This window comes from Ornithorhynchus anatinus, chromosome 11, assembly GCF_004115215.2.
Source record: "Ornithorhynchus anatinus isolate Pmale09 chromosome 11, mOrnAna1.pri.v4, whole genome shotgun sequence".
In the NCBI taxonomy this organism is placed as follows: Eukaryota; Metazoa; Chordata; class Mammalia; order Monotremata; family Ornithorhynchidae; genus Ornithorhynchus; species Ornithorhynchus anatinus.
In genome coordinates, this window is record NC_041738.1 from 27,124,765 (window position 1) to 27,150,472 (window position 25,708).

At 48.9% G+C, this 25,708-nt stretch overlaps 1 long non-coding RNA gene across 1 annotated transcript in view; it reads left to right on the forward strand.

Moving 5' to 3' along the window:
* Positions 1–5: 5 nt before the first annotated feature.
* The window catches only part of LOC114814956, a 31,480-nt gene continuing 5,777 nt past the window's right edge, over positions 6–25,708 (forward strand). Inside the window, exon 1 of the long non-coding RNA XR_003762747.2 lies at positions 6–80. This is a non-coding gene — a long non-coding RNA (uncharacterized LOC114814956). The remainder of the gene's footprint in view (positions 81–25,708) is intronic.

The following is a 25,708-nucleotide window of genomic DNA, read 5'->3' on the forward strand; positions in this document are numbered from 1 at the left end:
CGCCACCGCCGCCACGGCCGCCTCGTCGGCCTCCCCCCCGCCCGGACGGGCCGCCATCCGCCGCCACACACACCCGTCCGGTGAGCTGCTGCACCCGCGGAACACCCTCGCTTCCCCCCTCCCTCCCTCCCTCCCAACATCCATCCCTCACTCGGTCACTCGCCGGGTGCCCCCACCCCGCACTCATTCGCTCCCTCCGTCCGTCTCACTCGGTCCGTCCGTCCCTCGCTCGCTCGGTCCGTCCTTCCCTCCCTCCGTCCCTCCGTCCGTCCCTCGCTCGGTCCATCCGTCCCCCGGTCACTCGGTCCATCCATCCTTCTCAGTCACTCCCACCGCCCAGCCCTCACTCGTCCGGTCCGTCCGTCGATCGGTCACTCGCTCAGCTGGGCCTTCCCTTAGTCGGTCTGTCGGTCAGTCGCTGTCAGTCAGTCATTCGTTCATTCAGGCCGTCCATCCAGCGGTCACTCAGTCGGCCAGTCCTTCCGTCAGCCAGCCGTTCGGTCGTTGGGTCAGGCGCTGAGTCGGCCGGTCCTTCTGTTCGTCGGTCATCGAGTCGTTGGGTCGGTCCGTCCACCGGTCAGTCGTCGAGCCGGCCGGTCCTTCCGTCAGTTAGCCGTTCGGTCGGTCAGTCGAGTTCACCCGTCGGCCACTGAGTCGGCCGGTCTTTCCGTCGGTCGGTCGGTCGCTGGGTACGTCCGTCGGTCGCTGAGTCGGCCGGTCCTTCCGTCGGCCGGTCGGTCGCTGAGTCGGCCGGTCCTTCCGTCGGCCGGTCGGTCGCTGAGTCGGCCGGTCCTTCCGTCGGCCGGTCGGTCGCTGAGAAGGCCGGTCCTTCCGTCGGTCGGTCGGTCGCTGAGTACGTCCGTCGGTCGTTGAGTCGGTCGGTCCTTCCGTTAATCGGTCGTCGGGTCGGCCGGTCCTCCTGTCCGTCGGTCGGTCGTTGATTCCGTCATTCGGTCGGCCTGCCCTTCCGTCCGTCGGTCGATCCGTCGGTCGTCGCTCGGTCGTTCGGTCAAGCAGTCGGTCCTTCAGTCAATCATTCAGTCAGTCATCACTTAGTCTGCCTGTCATTCAGTCATTCAGTCCATCCGCCCGTCAGTCATTCATTCAGTCACTCATTCGGTCGGTCGGTCGGTCGGTCGGTCGGCTGTGCCGCCCCCTTCTCCCCTCCCCCCTCAACCCAGCAGGCGCACGCCCGGGAGCGCGGGGCGGGCTCAGGGGCTCTCGCGGCTGGACGGGGCCTACGAGCGCATCGAGCCCGCCTCCCCCCATTGCTTCCTGAGGGGGCTTATTTGCCTAAGGCTCATTATTTCTTCCTTGTCATCTCTTCCCTGCTTACGTTAAGAGGTTGGCTTTATTTACTTTCTGACTCGACCTATTTCCCCCTTCATATGGCTTTGCGTTTCTTCTTCCACTGTTGTGTTTATGTGTAAAGTAGGACTGACTCATTTTCTCCTAGAGATCTATCCTCGAACAGTGCTTGGGACAGGAAGCGCCTAACAAACACCATCATCATCATCATCATCATTATTATTATTATTATTACCCCCCTTGCCCCCGCTGACCAACTACCCGGCTAGCAGTCCCGCTCTTTCCTCAGCTGAGAGATTGGGGAGACACCTCAAGGGTTGGAACCCGCTTGGCTTTGGATCTTCCCGATGTGGGTTTGGGGATTGAGCCTTGACAAGGTGGAGCGAGACGAAATGAGAGGGAGAGACAAAGAGATAGACTGCCCTAAAGTCCAAACGTAGAATCAGGGCAAACCTCATCTTTCCTCCCCCCCCGGGCACTCTCCGACCTCATTCCCCCTTCCGTGGTTAAAAAGGGGGAAAAAAACCCCACCAATCGGTCTCCAAACACCTGGGCTGTGGTCTTGTCGAGCGGCTTGCTGTTGTTTCTCGTTGAGGAGCGTGACGTTGGCATTTCCCCGGGCGACGCGTCGGTGCGAAATAGGAGCAGAGCTGAGAGGCTAGGAATGCGGAGTTAAAAAGCAAGCGGTTAATCAATCAGTGGCATTTATTGAGGGCTCACTGGGTGTACTAAGTGCTGGGGAGAGTACAGTTCAACAGAGTTGGTAGTCACGTTCCTTGCTCGCAAGGAGGTGGTAATTTTAGATGGGGATGCAGAAGCGGTGTGGCTTAGTGGCGAGAGCCTGGGCTTGGGAGTCAGAGGTCGTAGGTGCTAATGCCACCTCCGCTGCTTGTCTGCTGTGTGACCCGGGCAAGTCCCTTTACTTCCCTGGGCCTCAGTTACCTCATCTGTAAAATGGGGATGAAGGCTGTGAGCCGCACGTGGGACAACCTGGTGACCTTATATCCACCCCAGGGCTGAGAACAGTGCTTGGCACATAGTAAGGGCTGAACAGATACCGTCATCGTTATTATCATTACTATATGTCCGTAAATGCCGTGGAGCTGAGGGTGGGGTGGTTATCGGGCGTTCAAAGGGTGCAGAGCCAAGTGCACGGGCGAAACGGATGGGAGAGAGAGTCAGCGAAAAGAGGTCTATTCGGGCGAGGCCTCTTGGAGGAGATGTGTGTGATGGACGATGGGAAGGGCGGGTGGTCTGTCGTATATGGAGGGGGAGGGAGTTCCAGGCCAGCGATGAGGATGTGGGAAGGGGGATGGCGGTGAGATAGAAGAGAACCAGGCACAGCGAGCGGATCGGCGCTGCAAGAGCAAAGTGTGAAGGATGGATTGTAGTAAGAAATCCCGAGATGAGACGGGGATGAACAGATGGACCGCTTTAAAGCCCATGGCGAGGAGTTTCTGTTTGATGCAATGGTGGATGGGCAACCCCTGTGGGTTCCTGAGGAATGGGGAGATGTGGACCTGTTTTAGAAAAGCCAGCCGAGCAGCAGAATGGAGTATTGACTGGAGAGGGGAGAGACAGGAGGCAGGGAGGTCAGGGAGGGGACTGACGCGATAGTCAAGGCGGGGTATGACAGGGGCTCGGATCGGCGTAGCAGCATCCGGACGGAGGCGAAGAGCCCTGTGGGAATGTCGCTGTTTATTGTTGTAGCGTACTTTCCCGAGCGCTTAGTACAGTGCTCTGCACACGGTAAGCGCTCGATAAATACGATTGAACGAATGAACTGGGTGCCATCTAGTGGCGCTGGGCACCGTCTCTTGCATCGCCTTCAAACTCAGCAACAGCAATAGCGATTGGTTGGGTAGCGCGGCCTTCAGGTGCCCGTCACTGCAGAGGCTTTGCCTCCGTATCTTACAAACTCCGCGATGAAATACTGCTAATCCATTCCTCCTCTGCAGTGAAGTTTGCATTTTAATGACCAAAAACTATTGCTTTATTAGCACTTCTGGTGACAATTTATTTGCAGAATATTATTCAGTTAGAAGTGTCAGGCATTATAAAATACTGTGGTAGAAAATGCTGCTTGTTTATACACGTACACACACACACACACACACATATTTATAGATTGGGGCTTTAGAGTCCAAAGGATCCAACAAAATTTTGTGCAGCATATGCTGTATAGACTCTTCTTTGCAAGAGGGAGTAGGAAGAAGAGGAGGAGGAGGAGGAAGAGGAGGAAGAGGAGGAGGAGGAGAAAGAGGAGGAGGACGAGGAGGAGAAGGAGAAGGAGGAGGAGGAGGAGGAGGAGGAGGAGGAGGAGGAGGAGGAGGAGGAGGAAAAGGAGGATTCATTGGTGTGGTGCATTTTATTAGGCACTTGCAAAATAACAAAGCAACCCTTTACCTGCCCACAAGAAGCTTACACGCTAATGGAGGAGAGAAGCATAAAACTGTAGCTAGAGAGGTTGTAAATACATAAAGAGGACATAAATACACGAGTGCTCTTTGAGGTGTAAATAAATCATCTGAGTCAACTTGGTAATGTCAAGGGACACCCAGCAGGCCAAGGAAAATGTCTATTCTTGAATGGGTGGCTAGAAGTATGGTTCTTCAAACTGAGATCTTCACTCTAAATTAAGGGAAGTTTGGGGCTGGGGCTCCAAACAGGCAAAACCTACTGATAATAAGTGAGGACCAGTTGCAATTAGACTAAAGGTTTTTCGAGAGCGGGTGTCCGTAAAGTGTTCTGTTCATTGTGGGAAATGGTCATAATAGGGCCCGTGTGCTCAGGAGACGTGAACAGGGGGTATGCTTCTGATGCTAATCAATCAATCAGTCAATCAATCAACAGTACATATTGAGCTCTTCCTGGGCGGAGAACCTCAGTGCTTGGGAGAGAACAATTACAACAGAGTTGGTGCACACATTCCCTGCCCACAGTCAGTTTACATCCTGGATGGGGAGACAGCTTTTCTATGCTGTTAAGATTTCAGGGGCTTCCTTGATGAGAGCCACTCCCTGCGGAATAATAGTAACAATGACAACCTTATCTCAGGTTTATAGAAGGTTTTTTTCTTTCTCTAAAGGACCCAACTCCCCCATGTCATCTCCCTTTTCCTTGACCACGGCTCCATCTGACTCTTCCATGAGAAGGGCTAAGAATCCCGAGCCTACTCACCCTCCCCTGACCCACCTCCCCATCCCAATATTTAACTCGGGGCTGAATACTTCATCTTCACTCACTGCCTGGCCTGACAAAGTTAAGAAAAGGTAAAAATGAGAATTTCCGGGGCAGAAAGCATCCCAGGAGGGAGGTTAGCTACTGAAAGCAACCTAATCTATTGTCTTGTCAGCCAAGGCCTCCTCAAATACCATCCCCTTCCCCTCTTCCCTGCTCCTGGGCGGGGAGTATGTCTGTTTTAGTGTGATATTGTACGCTCCCAAGGGCTTAGTACACTGCTCTGCACACAGTGAGTGCTCGGTAAATACGTTTGACTGACTGACCGACTCCTGCGGCTTAAGAACTTTTTGGGAATCAAGGTTGCCGACAAATCTGGGGGAACCCTTGGGGTCAGGGAGGTGCTCACCTGATTTGGCGGCATCAGTCTGTAGGAGTCCCCCCAGAGTCTGAAACGTGGGGTGGGGGGGGCTCTTTGTAAAAGAGGCGGAGAAACGGCAGTAGGACGGGGAGCAGCAGAGCCACATATCGGGGTCTACATCCAGTAATTAACGGGCGATTGACGTGGAACTGGCAACCCTCCAGACCAGGGCGAGCCATCCGCGAGGACTGCAGGGAGGAAATATCGAAAAATGCTGGTCTGCGACGGGAGTCGGCCCCATCGGATCCCGGCGGGCACAGCGCCATCCTGACAGATGGGCATGTGGAAATGAAGGTGGTCAAGAGAGCGTATTAAATGCATAGGCTGAGGCAAGATTACCCAGCCCGGACCCTCCGGATTGCCATCTCTCCCCGCCGGCCAAGCCAGCCCTGGGTCGAATTTGTCTCCGAAAAGCAAAGCAGACTAGCATCCCGATCGAATGCCCAGAAGAGAGAGGAGCATTGTCTGGTGCCGGAGAGACTGAATCACAGTCCTGGATAGCTTTAAAAAAAGATGTCAGTGTCCCTTGCCAAGGAGGAAAAGGGGTGCGAATTTAATGGCTGAAAATCCTCCCTCTTTGATCTTGACCCTCGTCTAAGATGAGTAAGTTGTCTCGAGGCACAGGCGCAGGTGTGCAGGTTCTTACAAGACGTTCAAATTCCGCTCAGTCGCGGGACCACGGAGGTGGAGTTTTTAAAGTAACTTTGGACTGCTCCTGGCTAACAGAAACAAGCTCCTTTTCGGTCAGAAGTCTCGGAGAAGCCACGTTCTGCCTCATCCGATGGGAGAATGGGTCTAAATATCAGCACGGAGGGATATACCTTTGACATTTGGAAGGACTTCCAGTCTCTATGCATTGCGAGGCCTAAGACATACTCTGCACACAGTAAGCGCTCAATAAATACGATTGAATGAATATTTTTACCTTCCTGGGGCATTGCAAGAAAAGACTGGGCAGGTATCTTTTGGGATGGTAAGAATAAGGTTCTGCTCAGAGGCGGGGGATAGACGAGATGACCCCTCGAAGAAAGAACCATTTAGTCTCCTCTCTTTTCTCTGCCATTGTGCAGTTTTTCTTCTAAGTCATAAAAGCCGGCTGGGTCATGGTCCCTCAGCCCCTTTTCCATGACACTCTTGCTTTGAGAAGGATTTCCGGGGGAGGAGAATTTCCTTTTTTTCTCACCCAAGGAAGGAGAGCGTACATGTCGGGTGGGAGAAAGGAGAAGAAGGACAAAGTAGAACTTCATTCATCCTTGCAGACGGGAACGAAACTTTATCAACCCACATCGTTTTTCCCGACCTCCCCTCCCCGGGGTGGATATTCAGGCTAAGAAAGGAGAGGAGGAAACCAAGGGAAGAAGGAGACAGAGTGATTATGTAAATAACCACGAGATTTCCGTTCAGGAATTGTTCACTTGGCATACAGCCAAATTATGAGTTTCTAAGTAGCACAACAGTCCTGGGGAGGAGGTGGTCCTCATAAACAAGCCCACGGGGACATTTGGTGAGAAACTGTGTCTCCTAACATTTTCCCTGCATATAATGGCCAAAACTCGAGGCCTCCCTGGAAATCATAATGAAGATCTTTCACTATGTACGTTTCCTGAAGTAGATTGAAAAGTGGGGGGAGAAAAGGGGGAGAACAATTTTGCTCTCACCTGTTACTTTGCAGTTTAAGTACAGCAGTTGCATCAGGCAAGACGTGGGCGGGGGGGGGGGGAGGGGGTGCGGTGGGGAGCCAGGTGATTGGCAGGCTTCTCATCGTACTACATCCTCAGCTGGGCAAGAAGACTTTTTATGGCTCAAAGTTGTTCAGTTTAGCCCAATACATATTTGCCCTAAATTTACAGGTAAAAACTCATTCATTCCACATCTCATTTGTCCCAAGATGTTTTGATATTTCGGTCTAAATATACACATGAGGTACTAGATGAGCAAATCAGTACAGTACAGGGCTGACCCTCCCACCTCCGACCACCGTCAGAAGAGCCGGTTTGTAAAACTTCCTCGTTCATTTTAGCACAGACCTATTTTTCTCACTATTTGTGCTGTTGGTGTGTGGCGTCTCAAAAAAATGCAGTGGTTTTTTCAGTCAATCTGATCTAAAAAGGATGCGCCGGGGAAAGCGGAATGTGACCTCAGAGAAGGCAGCCTGACTACTGAGCGAATTTGATGCGGGTCGGAGTTCCCCTTCTATGAGAAATAGGGGACGGGCACCTTAACTAAGATCCACGGTGTGCGGATTTCTAATCACGTTCCGGTTCTCTGGAGCGCTATTCTGCGGAGAAGTGATCCAGCTTCGACAAAACCATCGGGCAATCTGTGGAACAGATGCTGGCTACTCAGAGGCAGGATTATCTGAAAATATTTCAATTAATCCCAGGAAGAGAAAAACACCGAAGGCATGGTCTGATGGGATTTTTGAGAGATTATTATGGCTCAGCTGCCATTAAGGTGGTTTAGCCCCGTAACCACGTTGCCACGGACACCGTCAGCAAGCAAGGGTGGCTCGGAGCAAGGGGCCTGTTCCCTTCGGAGGACTGTTCCCAAGAGGTGACTCGACGGGAGAGGATCTTGCCAGGGCAACTCATGGAAGTCAAGAGCCCAAGGGGCTACCTCAAAGGAGTCAGAGCAAATCTAAAGCTGGGAAAGCCTCACATAAAACTCCTGCACCCCACAATCCACCTCACTCCCTTCCTGATTGCGAGGCACACAGTGGAGACTTTACAACTGCTAAACCCCTTCTCCTTTGACTTCGGGTTTTGGGTTTTTTTTTTCCCCTTTTGCACTAAAGTTCGGATGTAACTTTTACTCAAAAGAGAGAAAAAAATGGCTGCCGCAATGCTGGCCAGGACGCTGCCTGTACTCTGAAGCTGAACTCCTCTGGCACGGGAAAATGAAGGGAAAAAAAAAGCGGGGGGGAAATAGAAGACCTACCCAGTCAACTGGAAAAACCTATTTCATCCTCCACAACGAGAAGCATTTATTGGTTGGGCAATGAGCAGGGGAGAGAACTCTACCGGGTGTGTGATCCTGATGGAGAAGAACAACGTGACTCATGAGAATTACTTGATCGCCAGTCTCCTGACTCTCCTTCCCCGTCACTCCTGCCTCTCAGAGTGCCCCGAAAGACGCACAACGCGCAATTATCCTGGAACCCCCGGATAATCCCTGCCTCCCCACCGCCTCTCTTTCTCTGCTTTGTTGTCCTCCTCCTCCTCACTCACCCCGTGCCTTTTCCCCACAGAAGGGGTCATCCCAGGCAGTGGAATAGAAAAACCCATAAACTGAGTTAGCCCAAAGGAGCTCTTTGGGGAGAAACTTTATCATCGCTCATGATGGTTACAGACCCTGAGCTAAAGGCACTAGTCCTGTTTACCCATCATCACTTTCATGTGGACCATTTGTTTCTCCCACAGTAATTTAGGGTCTAATGCGGTTCTCCCCAAAGCCCTGGAATGATAGCGACCAGCCCAGGAATCCCCCCCGTTGATGAGCACAGAGGCCGGTAGTCCAGGGTAGAATCAGGAGACACCTTACCCTGAAAACCTGGTTTATATCACTTGGATTCTGCGGTCCAGGTGGCCCAGGACCGTCTGGGTCACCACAGGTCTGTAGAAGTGCTTCCTGGGCCACAGTGCTTGGCACATAGTAAGCGCTCAACAAGTACTGTCATCATTATTATTATTTTCCCGGGAGCCCCAGAACTATCCTGTCTCCCTTTGGATCGACTCAACTGGTCCAGACCCAACTGGAATCGATGTCCCCAGGCACAGACACTCCCCAGGAGAGGCCCGGTCTCACCCATCCTGATCCTCCCAAACCGAATATTTATTGAGCGCTTATTGTGTGCAAAGCACTGTACTGAGTGCTTGGACCGGGATTTGGGGTTCTGGAAAATAGGATCCAACGGTTGTTCAGCTCCTTATGTCTAGCTCCAGTCCAACCTCCCAGAGTTAGGTGGGCTACCCCTCCCGCTCCTTTAGCAATACGAACCATTCAGGGAGGAAGTGAGATCCAATCCCGGGCCTAGCCGTCTCTGAAGAATAAACCTGCAAAAGGAGGCTCTCATTAAATACGCATAGACCAACATTTTAAAAGCTCCGAGAATCAAGGATTCCCCAGGCAACCAGCAGGGACAAACAAGGTCAAGTGCTTTTTATAATACAATATTGATTGCTCGGAAGTGGACACTGGCAAAGCCTTGGCTAGAGTCTCAGGCACGTGCTTTACAGAAGACACGGATGGCTAGATAGAGTGTTTTCACGACCCAGAAAGGTCCTCTCATTTCCATTCCTCACCGACCTTAGTCCAATTCCCTCAAAATCTGTATCGGGCACATCATGAGGCTGCACTTTTTAAAGATAAAAATGGTCCACGTGGACCTAAAACTTAGGGTCTGTAACTATTTGTCATGAGCGGTGATACGGTTCCTCCCCACCGAGCTGCTTCGGGCTCAATTAGCCTGACTGTCCAAAATCAAACTGGCCCTCCTGTGATAGGCGCTCTTAAAAACGGAAAAGGATCGCCAATTTTGGCCGAGTCTTTTTTATTGTTCAGCTCGCTGTCAGCTGTAAGCGAGGAAGAAGGCTGGAAAAGATGCTCTTTCCAAAACAGAGACCGAGACCGCCATCTGCACTGCTCTCCAATCCACTTGAATAACAATAACAATAATCATTCCTTAATGTTATGTTCTTTCCATTCTCCAGGGTTCTTTCTGACTTATATTTATTCACTTATAAATGCCTAAGATGGGGGTTAATTCCCCAGAGTTGTTTACCTGAGCCCAAATCATACCCAGTCCCTGTTTTCTATACCGATTTAGACGCAAGAGGTGAAAAATGGACAGAAATGTATTTAAAAAGATATCTCCTTAAAATACTTCAATACTTGGAGGCTCATTTGGGCTGGGAACCAATCCCCATCAGATTACTCTTGTCTCTACCGTACCTGCTCTATTTTGGTACTTTGCAAATGTTCAATAAATAACATTAGAAAACATGTCCTTATGCAAACCAAGAAATGCCTCTTCACAACTTCTGCCTCAGAAATTCACTCAATAGTATTTATTGAGCACTTACTCTGTGCAGAGCACTGTACTGATTGGAATGTACAATTCGGCAACAGAATGGCCTTCAATCAGTCAATCAGTGATATTTATTGAGTACTTACTGTGTGCAGAGCACTGTTCTAAGCGCTTGAATACGATATTGTAGACATGTTCCCTGCCCGCAGCGAGCTGACAGCCTCGTGGGGCCTAAGCGTTGCTCCTAAACTAATAATAATGATGACACTTGTTAAGCGCTTCCTATGTGAAAAGCACAAGAGTTGCTTCTCCCAGATTTTAAACAAGGTTCCAAATCTGAAACCCCAACCCCTGGAATTTCTCCTCATTTCTTCTCAACAACGACACTTTTCAGCTTGATCGGGGGAGCTCTCACCCTAAATCAGAACAATAGCGCTATTTCGGTCATGCGTACTCTAGCTGGTGAGCAAGCCATCCTTGACCTAGAGATCCCGGTTGCTCTAACATTCAGCTACATCATTACAATTTTCGACAGGGAGAAATGATAGCCTAAAGGAAATGAAGCAACTCACCCAGAGCCTTGCAGGACGTGGGGTTGGGAGGACTGGAGGTATTTTGAGCTCTCATGTCAAACACTTAAATCCTCTCTCTCTCAATTTGTTTTGCAAGACCCTTCTGAGCATTTAGGAAAGCATAATAGAATTAGTAGGTACGATCCTCGATCTTAAGGTGCCTTCAGTCTAGCTGGGGCGACTGAAATTAGAATAAACTACAGCTAGGAGAAAGATCTCCTCCCAGGGTCACACCTGGAGAGTTTCCAGTAGTCTACCAGCCTCGGCTAGGCAGGGGAGAGTCAAGCGGAGGCCTAACCATTCCATTCCTAGCTTGGGCAGCGGCTAGCGGGTGGCAGGCAATCTGCTTCCAGGCAGAACTCACCCGTGCTGGACAGCAGCGGCATGGGAGAGAGTCAAGGGTGGAGATTCGAGTTTACTGTGCAGAAGAAAGCAGTGGTAAACCACGTCTGGATTTTTACTAAGAAAACTCTCTGGATCCACTACCAGAACGATTGCAGATGGAGAGCGGGACGTTCTGGGAGAGACGTGTCTGTGGTGTCGGCTAGGGGTTGGAAACGACTCGACGGCGTAAGATGAGATAAGGAGAAAGAATGTACAGGGGATATAAACATGAATGAGTTCGTGCTTTAAGTGATAGGATACATAAGATATTTGCAAAAGAGCTGTGAAAGGTTGTGCATGCTTGAGTGCTGAAGTGCTGAACAGATAGTAGGGGCCAATAGAAGATGAGATGATTGTATTGCTATTGTATTTCTATACCGATTTAGAAACAAGAGGTGAAAAATGGACAGAAATGTATTTAAAAAGATATCTCCTTAAAATACTTCAATACTTGGAAACTCATTTGTGAGGCTTGGAGGCTTCCCAGTGATCTGCACACGATAAGTGCTCAATAAATCATCATCATCATTCATGGTATTTATTGAGTGGCTCCTATGTGCAGAGCCCTGTACTAAGTGCTTGGAGAGTACAATACGACAGAGTTGGCCGTCAAGTTCCCTGCCCATATAGAGCTTACAGACTAGAGGGGGAAACAGACATTAATAGAAGTACATTATTTCTACTATATCACTTAAAAGTACATATAGAAGTACCGTGGGGTGATTATCAAGTGCCCAAAAATCACATATCCAAGTGCGTAGGTGAGGCAGAAGGGAGAGGGAGCTGGGGAAAAGAGGGCTTAATCAGGGAAGACCTCATGGAGGAGATGAGACCTAAATAATGCTCTGAAGGTGGGGAGAGTGGTGGTCTGGCATCTATGGAGGGAGAAGGAGTTCCAAGCCAGGGGGAGGATGTGAGAAAGGGGTCAGCGGTGAGAGAGACGAGATCAGGGCACAGCGAGTATGCCGGCGCTAGAGGAGCGAAGTGTGCGGGCTGGGATGTAGTAGATCAGCGAGGTGAAGTAGGAGGAGAATGTTTTAAAGCCAGTGTTAAGGTGTTTCTGTTGATTAATTGATTGATTTGATGATAATGACAATGATGGACCTCCAGGAGATGTGATTCCAGAGGGTTTGAAAATGGGGAGAGCTATGGTCTGTCAGACATGAAGGAAGAGGAAGTTCCAGGAGGTAAAGAGGAAAACTCGGACAAAACAGTATCAGAAAACCAGTCAGAATGTGGTTCACGGAGCTCAAAGCAGTCAAGAAGTGGAGGAGGATTCAGATAGAGTAGAGTCTGTCCGATTTGGGAAGAAGGAAGTTATTGGTTATCTTGGTGATAGAAGTCTCAGTGGAGTGAAGAGGGTGGAACCGGATTCTAAGGGATCAAGGAGGACATCGAAGGTGAGGAAATAGGGGTAGTAGATGTAAACAAACTCTTGGAGGAATTTGGACCGAAATAGGAAGAGGGAGGTGGGATGGTAGCTGGAGGGTGCAGAGGGGTCCAGACCAGGCTTCTTCAGGATTGGGGAGAAGAGGGTGTGTTTGAAGACAAGGGATGAGGAGCCAACCAAGAAGAAGTAGTTGAAGATGACGGTCGGGAAGGGAAGAGTGGGGGCAAGTATTCTTAGACGATGAGGAGGAGTGGGGACAGAGAATTGAGTGGAGGGACTAGATTTTGAAAGCAGGTAGGAAAGCTGAAAGAGAGAGTGTTGGGGTGAGAGTCGTTGGGGACATGAAGGGGATAATTTGGGAAGTGCACATCTGATAGTTTCGAGAAGCAGCACGGCCTAGTGCATAGAGCTTGGGCCTGGGAGTCTGGGGGACCTGGGTGCTAATTCTGACTCTGCCACTTGTCTGCTGTATGACCTTGGGCAAGTTGCTTGACTTCTCTGTGCCCCAGTTCCCTCATCTATAAAATGGGGATTAAGACTGTAAGCCCCATGTAGGACATGTACCGTGTCCAACTCGATTAGCTTGTATCTCCCTCCGTACTTAGTATAGTGCCTGATAAGTAGGAAGCACTTAACAATTACCCTTAAAAATTGGGCCATCGGGGAGGAGAGATGGGTTGTGGGGGTAGTGGAGGTTTCGGGTAAGAATTAAAGCTCTGGAGAAACTGATGAGGGCAGTGGGCAGAGGAGGGCAGTGGGCAGAGGTGTTGGGGGAGAAAAGGCAAAGTTTTAGTAGACTGAAGATGAAATTAAAGTGGTCAAGATTAGCCTGGCGTTCGGATTTCCACCAACAGCACTCTGTGGCCTGAATTTAAGAGCAAGAAAAATTATCCTGGAGGTCAACCGGAGCTGGGGGTTAATGGTGCAAGACTGACAGAGGAAGATGGGTGGGAGGAAGGGGTTGGGTTTGGTGGAGTGGGCGATGTTGTGTGGGTATATTGGTAAGGGAAGAGAGGGGAGGTTGAGTAGGGAGACCAAGTGGAGCACAGTGGCTTGGAATAAGTGGGGAGGATCTTGAGATCGAAGGTTTCCGTGAGGGTAGAGAAAAGTTTCGAGGGGAGGGGCTTGGGAGGGAGAAGGCAGGTTAGGGAGTGGTGGCTTGAGAATGGCAATTCAGAGTTGCCGAGTTTAGAAATGATGCAGTGATTGGTGATGATGAGAGTCTGCAAGAGGTCGAGTTGGGGAGTGGACAGGGAAGGGTGGATCATCAGATCTGGGGAATCGAGAATTAAGAGGAAGTGGGCGACTGGAGAGTCAGTCTTTCTTCTGAGAAGCTAATTGAGTTTTCTAGCTAAAAGTGGTATTAAATTGCAATTGGCAACCCCAATGGGTGAATTTTGGTACTTCTTGTGCTTTTTTTTTTTCCAGGGGAATAGATACAAGCTCCCCTTTCCCATCTCAGATATTCATCGTTTCAGTGAATAAGCTAAAGGGAGACTTCAAATTCTGGATCTTTAACAGTGCTTCCATTCTAGATTCTAATTTTGCTCTGACACAGCTCCGAGGGTCATAGCAGTCTTCTTCTGGCTATTTATTGCGATGTTGTTCCGGTAAATTAAGTCACCACCTAACGAGGGCACCTTTCCGACCTAAAAACTTCGGATTGGCTTGGGCTCTGGAAATGGGATTGACAGAAATTCTTTCATTCGATCGTATTTATTAAGTGCCTACTGTGCACTAAGCGCTTGGGAGAATACAATATAACAACAGACACAATCCCTGCCCACAACAAGCTCTCAGCAGCAGAAGCAACCAAGTGTTTCCTCTAGATTGAAAGCTCATTATGGGTGGGGAATGGGTCTGCTAAGTCTGTTAAATCATACTCTCCTATGTGTTCTGCACAGAGAAGGCACTCAATAAATAGCACTGATTGAATGATGCAGTTGGACTGCCATAGGTCGGGAAGCGAGTGTGATCACCGGAAACCATTTGGCAGAAAAAGCAGTGGAGAAGGCAGTTTGCAGGACCATTGATTCACCAAGGGGGAGTGGATTTGTCGGGTTGAAGCTGAGTTATGGTATCAAAAGGGAAAAATTGGCACTCTAGCATCTAGAAGATGTTTGCCAAGATTGGCGAGAGAAAACGGCGATTTTTCCAAACTGGTTAGGTGGAAAAACTCATTTCCGAGAGATGAAGAGTTCACTTGAAGAGACTTCTCTGATGCCTAGCATATTGAGATGTGATTTGCCTAAGGGAGCGGAGTTTGTGGGTTAGCGAGGTTTGTTCCTAGAGAAGCGGTGCGGCCTAGTGAAAAGGGCCTGGGAGTCAGAGGACCTGGGTTCTAATCCCGGCTCTGCCGCTTGGCTGCTGAGTGATCTTGAGCAAGTCACTCCTCTGTGCCTCGGTGACCTCATCTGTCAAATGGAGATTTAGACGGTGAGCCCAGAGAGGGATATGGACTGTGTCCAACCTGATTAACTCGAATCTGCACACTGTAAGCACTCAATAAATACCACTGATTGATTAATGGATTTGCACAAAGATAGAGTTCCCCAGAATACAAGCCTCCTAGAAAAAAGTCTCCTGTCTGAACCGGTTCCATCCTCCCTGCCAATTGTGTATGTCAATTTCTACCTCATTTGATCAGTGGAAGTATAATTTAATTTCCATCAACTGAGCACCTCCTGGGTACAAAGAACATGTTAAGTGTTTGGAGAACATGCTAAAGATGTAAAAAGACTTGATCCCTGCCCTTGAGGAGCTCCCGGTTAAGTTAGGGGAGAGACCTAAATGGATTGAATTGTTTTGGAAAGACGAATCAGACACTAATCCCCAGAAACCACAGGGAAGACTGCCATTTGTCTGCTCTGTGACCTCGGGCAAGTCACTAAAAGCAGCGTGGCCTAGTGGATAGAGCACGGGACTGAGAATCAGAAGGAGCTGGGTTCTAATCAGCGTTCCACCCCTTGTCTTCTGTGTGACCTTGGGCAGTCACTTAACTTCCCTGTGCCTCAGTAGCATTCTCTGTAAAATGGGGGTGAAGACTGTGAACTCCGTCGATTAGACTGTAAGCCCGTCAAAGGGCAGAGACTGTCTCTGTTACCGATTTGTACATTTCAAGCGCTTAGTACAGTGCCTGCACATAGTAAGCGCTCAATAAATACTATTGAATAAATGAATGAACCCCATATGTGACAGGGATTATATCCAGCCTAATTAGCTTGTATCTATCTAGCACTTAGAACAGTGCTTGACACATAGTAAGTGCTTAACAAGTACCATTACGATTGTTATTATTTTCTGTGCATCAGTTTCTTCAACTGTAAAATGGGGATTCGGTACCTGTCCTCCCTCCTTCTTAGACCGTGAACCTCATGTGGGCTAGGGACTGTGTCCAACCTCATCGACTTGTAACTACCCCAGTGCTTAGAACCGTCTCTGGTACATAAAAAGCGCTTAACAAATACCATTAAAGAAATAAGAAAGGGCAGCACAGGGAAAGGCCACTTTAACCACCGAGTGGAAGATCTACTGAGCCAGGCCCTCCCGCTCAGGGTCCCCCAGTTGGGAAAGGAGGGAACACAGCACCTCCAGAGGTCTCCCCCCAAAGCCATCCTGACCACCCCCCCCACCCTTTCCTGACCTCTCTTCCTAGATTATAAAAACCATGTAGGCAGAGATCTTATTTACTAACTCTTTTGTCCTCTTCCAAGAGCTCAGTACAGTGCTCTGTGCACAGTAAGCACTCTGTAGTACTCTCGATTATTCGAGGGAGAGATTGATTAGTTTCGCTGATGTGGCTGAGAGGTTAAAAATCCAACTCTGGCCATGTCAGGGAAGGGAGCGTGTGACCAAAGTCCGAGATTCCTGTTTTTTCCAGACAGGGTGATAAGGAGCAAACTTTGGAGCAAGGGTCCTGTTCCCCAGCCTCTCCGGAGCCCTAATGAGGACCCCGGAGCTAGGCTTAATATAGTTTTATTAGTAGTAAACAATCAATCAATCATTCGTATGCACTGAGTGTTTACTATGTGCAGAGCACTGTACTAAGAGCTTGAGAGAGTACAACAGAATTAGCAGACACGTTCGCTGTCCATAATGAGCTTACAGTCTAGAGGGGGAGACAGACATTAATATTAACAGTAATAATATTAATAAATAGTACTTGTTAAAATGCTTGCTATGTGCCAAGGACTGTATTAATTGCTAGGGTAGATACAAGATAATTAGGTTGGAAAAAGTCCACATCCCACATGGGGCTCACAATCTAAGAGGGAGAAGAGGTATCGAATCCCCACTTTTCCAGTGAGGTCATTGAGGCCCAGAGAATTTAAGTGACTTGCCTGAGGTCACCCAGCAGACAAGTGGTGGAGCAGGATTAGAACCCAGGTCCTTCTGACCCCCAGACCCGCGGCCTTCCCAATAGGCCACGCCGTTCTCCCTCGCCACCTCTCGATCCGGGCTGTTCCCAGAGGCGGGGTGGTAATGTTTGCGGCATCTTCCTGCCATCTCCCTGGCAGCTGTCACCGTGACACTTACTCACAGCTAGAAAAGCACAGCTGTAGCTCGAGTTTAGTGAGTCATCATTATCATCATCCTCATCATTCAGTCTTTCAAAGAAGCTACTCACCACCCAAAGCGAGTAACGTTTAAGCCAGCCGAGTAGAAGAGAATGCTGATTTCATTATCTTATTATACGTTGTCCCTCATCACCCCGCTTAGCATCTTGCAGGTGAAATACCTAAATTCCGGTTTAGTTCACATGCTTTCAGAGCCTCTGGAGCAAGAGAGCGTGGTGGGCGGGAGGTGGGGAGAGAGAGAGAGAGTGAGAGGGAGGAGAGAGAATGGGTGAGGGAATGATTCCTGACAGATGGCCAGATCTTTTCAAAACGTTTCTGGGAGACTTGTCGAGTTTTGAAGGAACGTTCCAGTGCTTTTCCGATGGTTTAACTGTCGCCTGCTTGAAGGCGGGAGCCTGGTCAAGTTGACCCTTGGAGACACTGTTGAATTCTCGGATTCTCTGATTCCTCTTCCGGATCTAGTAACGGTTCCCGGTACCAATTTGAATCCTGAGGCCAAACTTTGGGTCTGCCTCAGTGCTGAAGGAAATAAGGGTGTAGCTGGCTCTACTGGATTAGTGCTGACTGGGCACGGCTCCCAATTTTCTGTACAATGACCGGATTTTGAGGAGCTCAAAGTGGGCCGGGTCAGGGAAGGGCAGGACTGAAAAGGCAGGAAAGAGAGAGATGGAGCGTCAGAGATGAAGAGAGACAGAGGCAGAAAGCCAGATCGGGGGCAGGGGAGAGGGTGGAGAATAAGGAAGGGAGAGGGAAGGGGAAAAACAAAATGGTGGGAGAGAAGGAGACGGACAAAGGGAGTAGGATAGGGAGCCTGAAGGGTATGGGAGTGTTAAGGGAGGGGAAAAGGGGCAGGGCTGAATACACACACACACACACACACACACAGAGAGACAATATTTCTCACCATCCCAAGAAATACAGCTGATGGACCAGTATTAGGCAAATCAAGCCTGGGAACTCTTATTCCGGGAGGCAGGGATTGAATCCATCAATCAATCAATTATTTGTATTTATTGAGTGCTTACTGTGTGCTAACTGTACTAAATACTTGGGAAAGCACACTACCACAGAGTCGGTAGACATGCTCCCTGCCTATAAGAATCGAGGGCAGGGAGGGACGGATATCAAAATAAATTTTGGATAGATCAAGTAGTAGAGTATAAGGATATGCACATAAGTGTAGTGGGGTTGGGATGAATATTAAAATGCTTAAGGGGCTTTCAGCCAAATACACATTAATGTAGTTGGGGTGGGAGGAATGAGGGTATAATCAATCAATCAATCAATCAATGACATTTATTGAGCTCTTACTATGTGCAGAGCATTCATTCAACAGTATTTATTGAGCGCTTACTAGGTGCAGAGCACTGTACTAAGCGCTTGGAATGTACAAGTCGGCAACAGATAGAGACAGTCCCTGCCCTTTGACGGGCTTACGGTCTAATCGGGGGAGACGGGCAGACGAGAACAATGGCAGTAAATAGAGTCAAGGGGACTCTATTAAAACAATGGCAAATAAATAGAATCAGGGTGATGTACATCTCATTAAACAAAATAAATAGGGTGATGAAGACATATACAGTCGAGCGGACGAGTACGGTGCCGGGGGGAGGGGACGGGAGAGGGGGAGGGGCGGAGGGAAAGGGGGGAGAGGAGGGTTTAGCTGCGGAGAGGTGAAGTGGGGGGTAGAGGGAGCGGAGGGAAAAGGGGGGAGCTCAGTCACTGACCTAAGGGCTTGGGAGAGCACAATACAACAGAATGAGAGAACATGTTTCCAGCCCATAACCAGCTTACAGTCTAAACTGTAACTGCCCAGTCGAAACTGGGCAGGGAACGTGTCTGTTTCAAAGAAGAAGGGGACACCAGGCTCTCCCCCAGAGGGCCAGATTTGGTGTGGGCAGGGAATGAGTCTGTCACATTGAGAAGCAGCCAAGCTCAGTGGATAGGCCATGGGCCTCGGGGTCAGAAAGACCTGGGTTCTAATCCCGGCTCCGCCACAGGCCTCCTCTGTGACCTGGGGCAAGTCACTTCACTGCTCTGTGCCTCAGGTACCTCATCTGTAAAATGGGGATGAGGACTGTGAGCCCCATGTGGGCCAGGGACTGTGTCCAACCTGATTAGCTTGTATCTTCCCCAACTTTTAGTAAAATGCCTGGCACTCTACTAAAAAATACCCTTAAAAAAGAAAACCAGAGGGACAGAAACCCCTGTACCTTGGAGATTCCCCGTGCGACTCTCTGCATCTGAACTCTCCAGAGCTCTGGGCCCAAAAAAGTTGTCATTACCCAGGCCAACGAGAGCAGGGAGCCTAAAATGGAGGTTCCTTCCCAGGACTCAGCCAACTAGCTGCCAGGAACAGCCCGGGCTGGGGTTTGTTTATTACCATCCACTTAAAAGTTAATGTGGATGCAGTTTTTCAAACATTTTAAAAGTCAATTTCTCAGGTGGACAGATGAGTCTGCATTAGGAACTAATGTAACAAAACTACATAAGGTAATAATTTATGATGCATTATTCTACAGTGTAATATTTTAATGCATGACATATCCCGGGCAGCTACTCCGGGCTAATTTTATTTAATGAGCACATGTTAGAGGATTTTCAGAGTGATTCTGCACAATTAAAATGTATTAACCTTTTCCGTCAAAATGGGTTTCTAAAGAAGAAGAGTCTCCGGTGTAAAATCTGAAATGCGGGCTCGTTTGGAAAATCCGAAGTCAGCTGGGAATAAGAAAGACGAATAATTGCATTCCCTTAATGGTATTTATGGTATTGATTAAGCCTTTTCTAGGTGCCAAACACTGGGAAAATTACAAGATTATCAGATCAGCCACAGTCCCTTTCCCACCCGCGGGCTCCCAGTAGAAGAGCTAGGGAGAACAGGTGATTTATCCCCACTTTACAGGCCCTAAGAGAGCAAGGGACTTGCCCCAAGATCGTGTAGCAGATCAGGGCATTTCTGGGACCAGAACCCAGGTCTCCAGACTCCCAGCCTGAGCTCTTTCCATAAAGCTGCTCTGCCTCCCTGTAATTCAGATCCAGTTTGACACAACAATCTCTCTTAACCTCTCTCCACCCATAGGTACCTTCATGACCTGTCAGATTTAGACTCTGCTGCTTTCTTTTGGAAAGCAGAGCTTAATACAGTGTTCGACCCTAGTAAGTGCTCAATAAATTCCAATGCGGCTTTTTTTTAACGGTATTTGTTAAGCCCTTACTATGTTCCAGGCACCGTACTAAGCGCTGGGGGAGATTCAAGCTAATCAGGTTGGAGACAGTCCCTGTCCGACGTGGGGCTCACAGTCTTAATCCCCATTTTTACTGCCGAGGGAACTGAGGCCCAGAGAAGTTAGAGGACTTGCTCCAAGTCACAGCAGACAAGTGGCAGAGTCAGGATTAGAACCCAGATCCTTCTAACTCCCAGGCCTGGGCTCTTTCCACTATTCCACGCTGCTTCTCAGTATTGCCAGGATGTGTTATGAATCATTAATTATCCACAGTGACCAGGATCTGCTTACAGAATTCATTCATTCAATTCATTCAATCATATTTATTGAGCACTTACTGTGTGCAGAGCACTGTATTAATGCTGGGGAAGTACAAAACAACAATAAATAGTCAGCCTGGGGGTGTGGAGGGGAATCTCTCTCTTTGTTACTGCATCATTCATTCAGTAGTATTTATTGAGCGCTTACTATATGCAGAGCACTGGACTAAGCTCTCATCACCCAACCGAAGGTATTTGTGAGACCTTGGCAAGATGCCAGGCCTCAGTTTCCCCATACGTAAAGTCAGAATGCCAACTCTTAATCAGTGTCAATCAATGGTCTTTCTTGAGCACTTGAGTATGCAGACTAAGCGCTTGGGAGAGTACACAAAGTGGGTAGATGTGTTCCCTGCCCACAGAGAGTTTGCAGTCTAGGTGACCCAACAATTCCTTCCAATTCAAAGCTTCCATGTGTTTGATAGTAATCTGCGAGGCTGAAAAGGTCTAGGAAGGGCTCAGAGCCCTTAGATCATCTTCTGCCCACTGGCTTATTGATGAGCAGAATAACGGTCCGGTGCACCTCGTCTTTACTCTCTCCAGACCCTTCCCGGCTCGGAGTGGGATGAAGTGCCAAGTTCAACTCTAGGCCGGAATTATCTACATAGTCTGTTGTGGGGGCTGGGAGGGTAGGCCTGCTTCCAAGCATTTGGCTCTTAGATGGACGATCTCGTGTCTAAAACCATCGAGGAGGCCGGCGGGAAGGGGCAAAAAGAGAGTCAACCACTTAGAGACATAGGCTTCGTAGTGGCTTGTAATAAGGATTATAAAGGAGAGGCAGAGAAAAGCAGAGAGACGGAGGAGGGGAGAGAAACGGTTCTAAACCCCGGCACACGACATTCTGCATTCCTCCTGCACCCGACGGCCTTCCCCGTGCCCTCTCCCTCCCCTGGTGGAGAAGCTATTTGGAGCGGGGAAGAGTCAGAAAGCCTCTCAATACTTCAACCCTATGAGTCCCAGTTAACTGACTGAAGGCCCTAGTCTGACTTGGCCATCTCACGCTGCGGACTCGGTTTCCCCCGATGAGACGATCTCCTACTTAGAACATGCCCAGCTGAGCTCATTTGTCGGATTGCTTTGTTGCTTGTTTGCAAAAGCGCTCAGCTGACAGAGGAGAAGACCCTGGCTTAGGATTGCGGGTCCAGGCATCCCATGAAACTCTTTCATTTTTATCACATCCTGTTCAGGGCCCCACACACATACACGAGGTTGGGGGGCGAGGAAGAGGAGGAAAGGAGGGCCCTATAAATATTCATTGAGGATGATGATACAATTCAGCCTGCTAAGGGTGAGAAAATAGCCTGTTTACCATTCTCATTAAGGAATACCATTAAGAGATCATTAAGGGGCAGGAACTCATTAAGAAAAAGATAGGGATGGGAAAAAAAATAGCCACAAAGTTTGCCACATTAAAAAGTTGTAAAAGTTAAAAACCAAAACACTATTTCTTTAGCTATAGTGCCCCTACACCTGAAAAATTTGTCTTCAGGCTTAAAAAGGGAGGACGCTCCATCACATCTGTAGAGTTGGCTCCCCCTATTCAACCTCTCTGACCTTGAGGGACTCTACTGAATCCTGGACTCCTCCAGTTTACGGATTTACACTGTCCTCCCTGCCTGGTTCAGAATTCAGCATTTCTCCCCAGGCACTCCTTCATGGGGCAAGTCCTAATAATAATAATAGTGATGGTGTTTGTTAAGCGCTTACTATGTGCCAAGCACTGTTCTCAGTTCTAGGGGTAGATACAAGGGAATCAGATTGTCCCACGTGGGGCTCACAGTCTTCTTCCCCATTTTACAGATGCGGCCATTGAGGCACTGAAAAGTTAAGTGGTCTGCCCAAGGTCACACAGCTGACAAGTGGCAGAGCCGGGATTAGAACCCACATGACCTAGAGCACAGCGTACGGGCCTGGGAGTCAGGAGGACCTGAGTTCTAATTCCGGCTCTGCCACTTGTCTGCTGTGTGACCTTGGGCAAGTCACTTGACTTCTCTGGACCTCAGCTACCTCATCTGCAAAATGGGGATTTAGACTGTGACCCCCACGTGGGACAGGGCCTGTGTCCAACCTGATTAGCTTGGATTTACCCCGGAGTTTAGTATAGGGCACGATGCACAGTAAGCACTTAACAAATATCATTAAAAAAATACCATCACTTCCCTTAATGATCTCTCTTCTTTGGGGGCTCAGATACTCCAGGCTTCCAAACTTGAGGTCACTTCCCAGCTAGACAGTGGCCGGGGAGCCAGCTGGGCCGCGACAGCATTCGAGTGACGTCATAAGATCGGATAAGGACTGCGTGTACTCAAAGCTACAAAAGCTCAGACTTGGGCATGGCGCTGGCGAATAATAATGACCTAATGGAAATTACCGCAAAATGCTTTGGAAATAATGAAGTGGTTACATAAATGCATGATGAAGCACTGGAGGCCAGAAAAAGGCCCATCTATTCCTTTGACACTTTTTGCACACCACTATTATGCCATGCTCTACTTTTCTTCCAAATATTTCCCTAATTCCTGTTAAACCAAATCACACTAATTGCCCCTATTTTTTGCCCTAGTTAGCCGCATATGCTCATTTGTGGCGGAAATTAATTCTGCCCAAATTCCTTTAAAACTCATTTATTTCCTAGCTGCTTCCCCATCTACAAATATACATGAGGAGGCTTTAATTAATTTGTCAATCATGGGTGAGGGAGGTAACCTTCTCCCCCGTAGGAATCATCTCAGCCTGGCAGGGCCCGAAGGGTGCCAACAGAAAATTCCCTGCCCGCAGCTCAGTGACAAGGGCAGGGTTGGGATTGGCCTGCCTTTAGTTTTCCCCTTCACTTTGAGGTGCGGAGGGACTTTTCTGAGATTCCAACTGAGAGAGCTGATTTAGCAGAGGCTACGGCAGAGAAGCGCATCTCTAGGCCTTTACCTCAAGCCCCCCCGGCAGGCCGGCCCCACAACCATGCCGGAAACCTCGTGGATCTACAGGAGAGGTGGTTCGGGGGGGAAATTCCATTCGATACTACTGTGCTGCATTTCCCGGCCTAGTAGAAAGAGCACGGGCCTGGGAGTCAGAGGATCTGAGTTCTAATACCGCTCTGCCGACTGCTCGCTGCGTGGCCTTGGACAAGTCGTTCAGCTTCCCAGAACCTCAGTTCTCTTGTGGCCTGGTGAATAGAGCACGGGCTTGGGGGTAAAAAGGACCTGGGTTCTAACCCCAGCTCGGTGACCACCCCAGCTCGGTGACCGCCTCTGCTATGTGACCTTGGGCAAGTCACTTAAATTCTCTGTGCCTCAGTCACCTCATCTGCAAAATGGGGATTAAGACTGTGAGCCCCAAGTGAGACAGGGACTAGGTTCATCCTGATTAGCTTATACCTACCCCACCACTTAGTAGAGTGACTGGCACATAGTAAGTGCTTAACAAATTCAATTAGAGTTACTATTACTTAGACTGTGAGCCCCATGTGGGACAGGGACTGTGTCCAACCTAATTGACTTGTATCTACCCCAGTGCTTAGAACAGTAAACATTTAACAAGTGCTGTAAAACGAGAAAACAAACCAACAAGCTAGGGGAGGGATAGGAATTGGAGTAAAGTGATACGGGGGGATCAAAAGGCCAGCCGAGAGTAGAGGTCAAGGGTCTTGGGAGCTGGCCGGGCATTCAACTTCTCTCATTCCTCTGCCTCATTGGATTCAGGATCTACTCTATCATCCAGGGACTCTTCCTTGGCCTTTTTTGTCTTAGGGCCACTAAGCCGCAATTTCATGAAATAATCCCCAAGAGGAGATAGATCCCTTTGTCTTGGCAGAAATTCCGTTTGTCAGGTGTAGCCTACTCTGCTGAACAATCCTGGGGCTCTAACCAGTTCCTCTTTAAAAAGGCACAATCAAAGGTCACATGTTCACAGCCAGAGCCACTACCTGGGGGTGCTTGTTTGTTTTTACCACATCCATTATTCTCTTCATTCTTTCACTGTCTTTTCCCCCCCTGCTGAAATCAAGAACCTCAGTCCTCTTCTCATCTTCTGAGAAAGAAAATACAGCAGACTCTACCAGCAGGGCCAGATTAAGACTGGGGTGAGCCTTCGGCAGTAGAAAAATGCAAAAATCCATTCCTCTCCACCTATCCTTTCTGGAGGGCTTGTAAGACCCCATCAATGAGTTGACAACACCAGTGCGTAACATATCATATCAAATCCAATAGGCAACTGCAGACAATTACTCTCCCCCTCTTCAGAGCCTTATTGAAGGCACATCTCCTTCAAGAGGCCTTCCCCGACTAAGCCCCCATTTCCTCTTCTCCCACATTCTTCTGCGTCATTCTGATTTTCTCCCTTTATTCACCCCTCCCTCAGTCCCAGAGCACTTGAGTTCATATCTGCAATTTATTTATATTAATGTCTGTTTACCCCTCTAGGCTGTAAGCTCACTGTGGGGAGGGAATGTGTCTGTTATATTGTACTCTCCCAAGGGCTTAGTACAGTGATCTGCACACAGTAAGTGAGCAATAAATATCAATGATTGATTCATTTGTTCGATTGATTGATAGTGCAACAGCAAGGGTCATTATCAGGACAAACTTGTAGTCTCCTCCTCAGTGGTTGAGAGAGGGCCCTCCAAGCCGGTGATGAGCTCAGGTGAGATTGTAAAAACGGGCCGTGTCTATCAGCGTGGGCGTCCATTAGAGCCCCAAAGTTTCCGAGGAACCGGCATCCATTTCAGATTCCTAAAGGTTGCGGTGGACTTCAATTTAGTGATCAGAAGCGTCTCGATCATCGTCCTCAGATGATCAGCCCCGATACGCTTGCTGAGCTTGATTCTCATCCCGGAAAGCCGGGAAACTAAAGATAGGTTGACCAGCAACACCCGCCGTGCAAGGAGTCACAATTATCTCGTAATGAGGGATGGTCCTGAATTACCCCACCCTGGACTTCAGACGGCATGGCACCAACCTTCCTGCCACTGTCTCGGATCCGAGTCAGGGGCGCGCGACTCCGTGACGTCAAGGGACGGCCCCAAACCCTTCCTTCGATGCTTCCAGGTCACACCGATGTCACGCTTTCTGGGTTAGTCAGCAACAAATGCATTTTATTGTTATTATGAGATGTTATCTCTCCACGGGGTCCCCTGGAACCTGCCGAGTGATAACTGCCTTCACAAAGCCGGGAAGAGCAGGAAAAAAACTAAACCAAAACCCACCATCAGAGGAGGGCTGGTTTTCTAAAGAAAATATATTCCCAGCTTCCATTTTGTGGTGATTCTGGCCAGTTACAGATGACCCGATTTTTGCTCTTTGGGAGACGGTTTC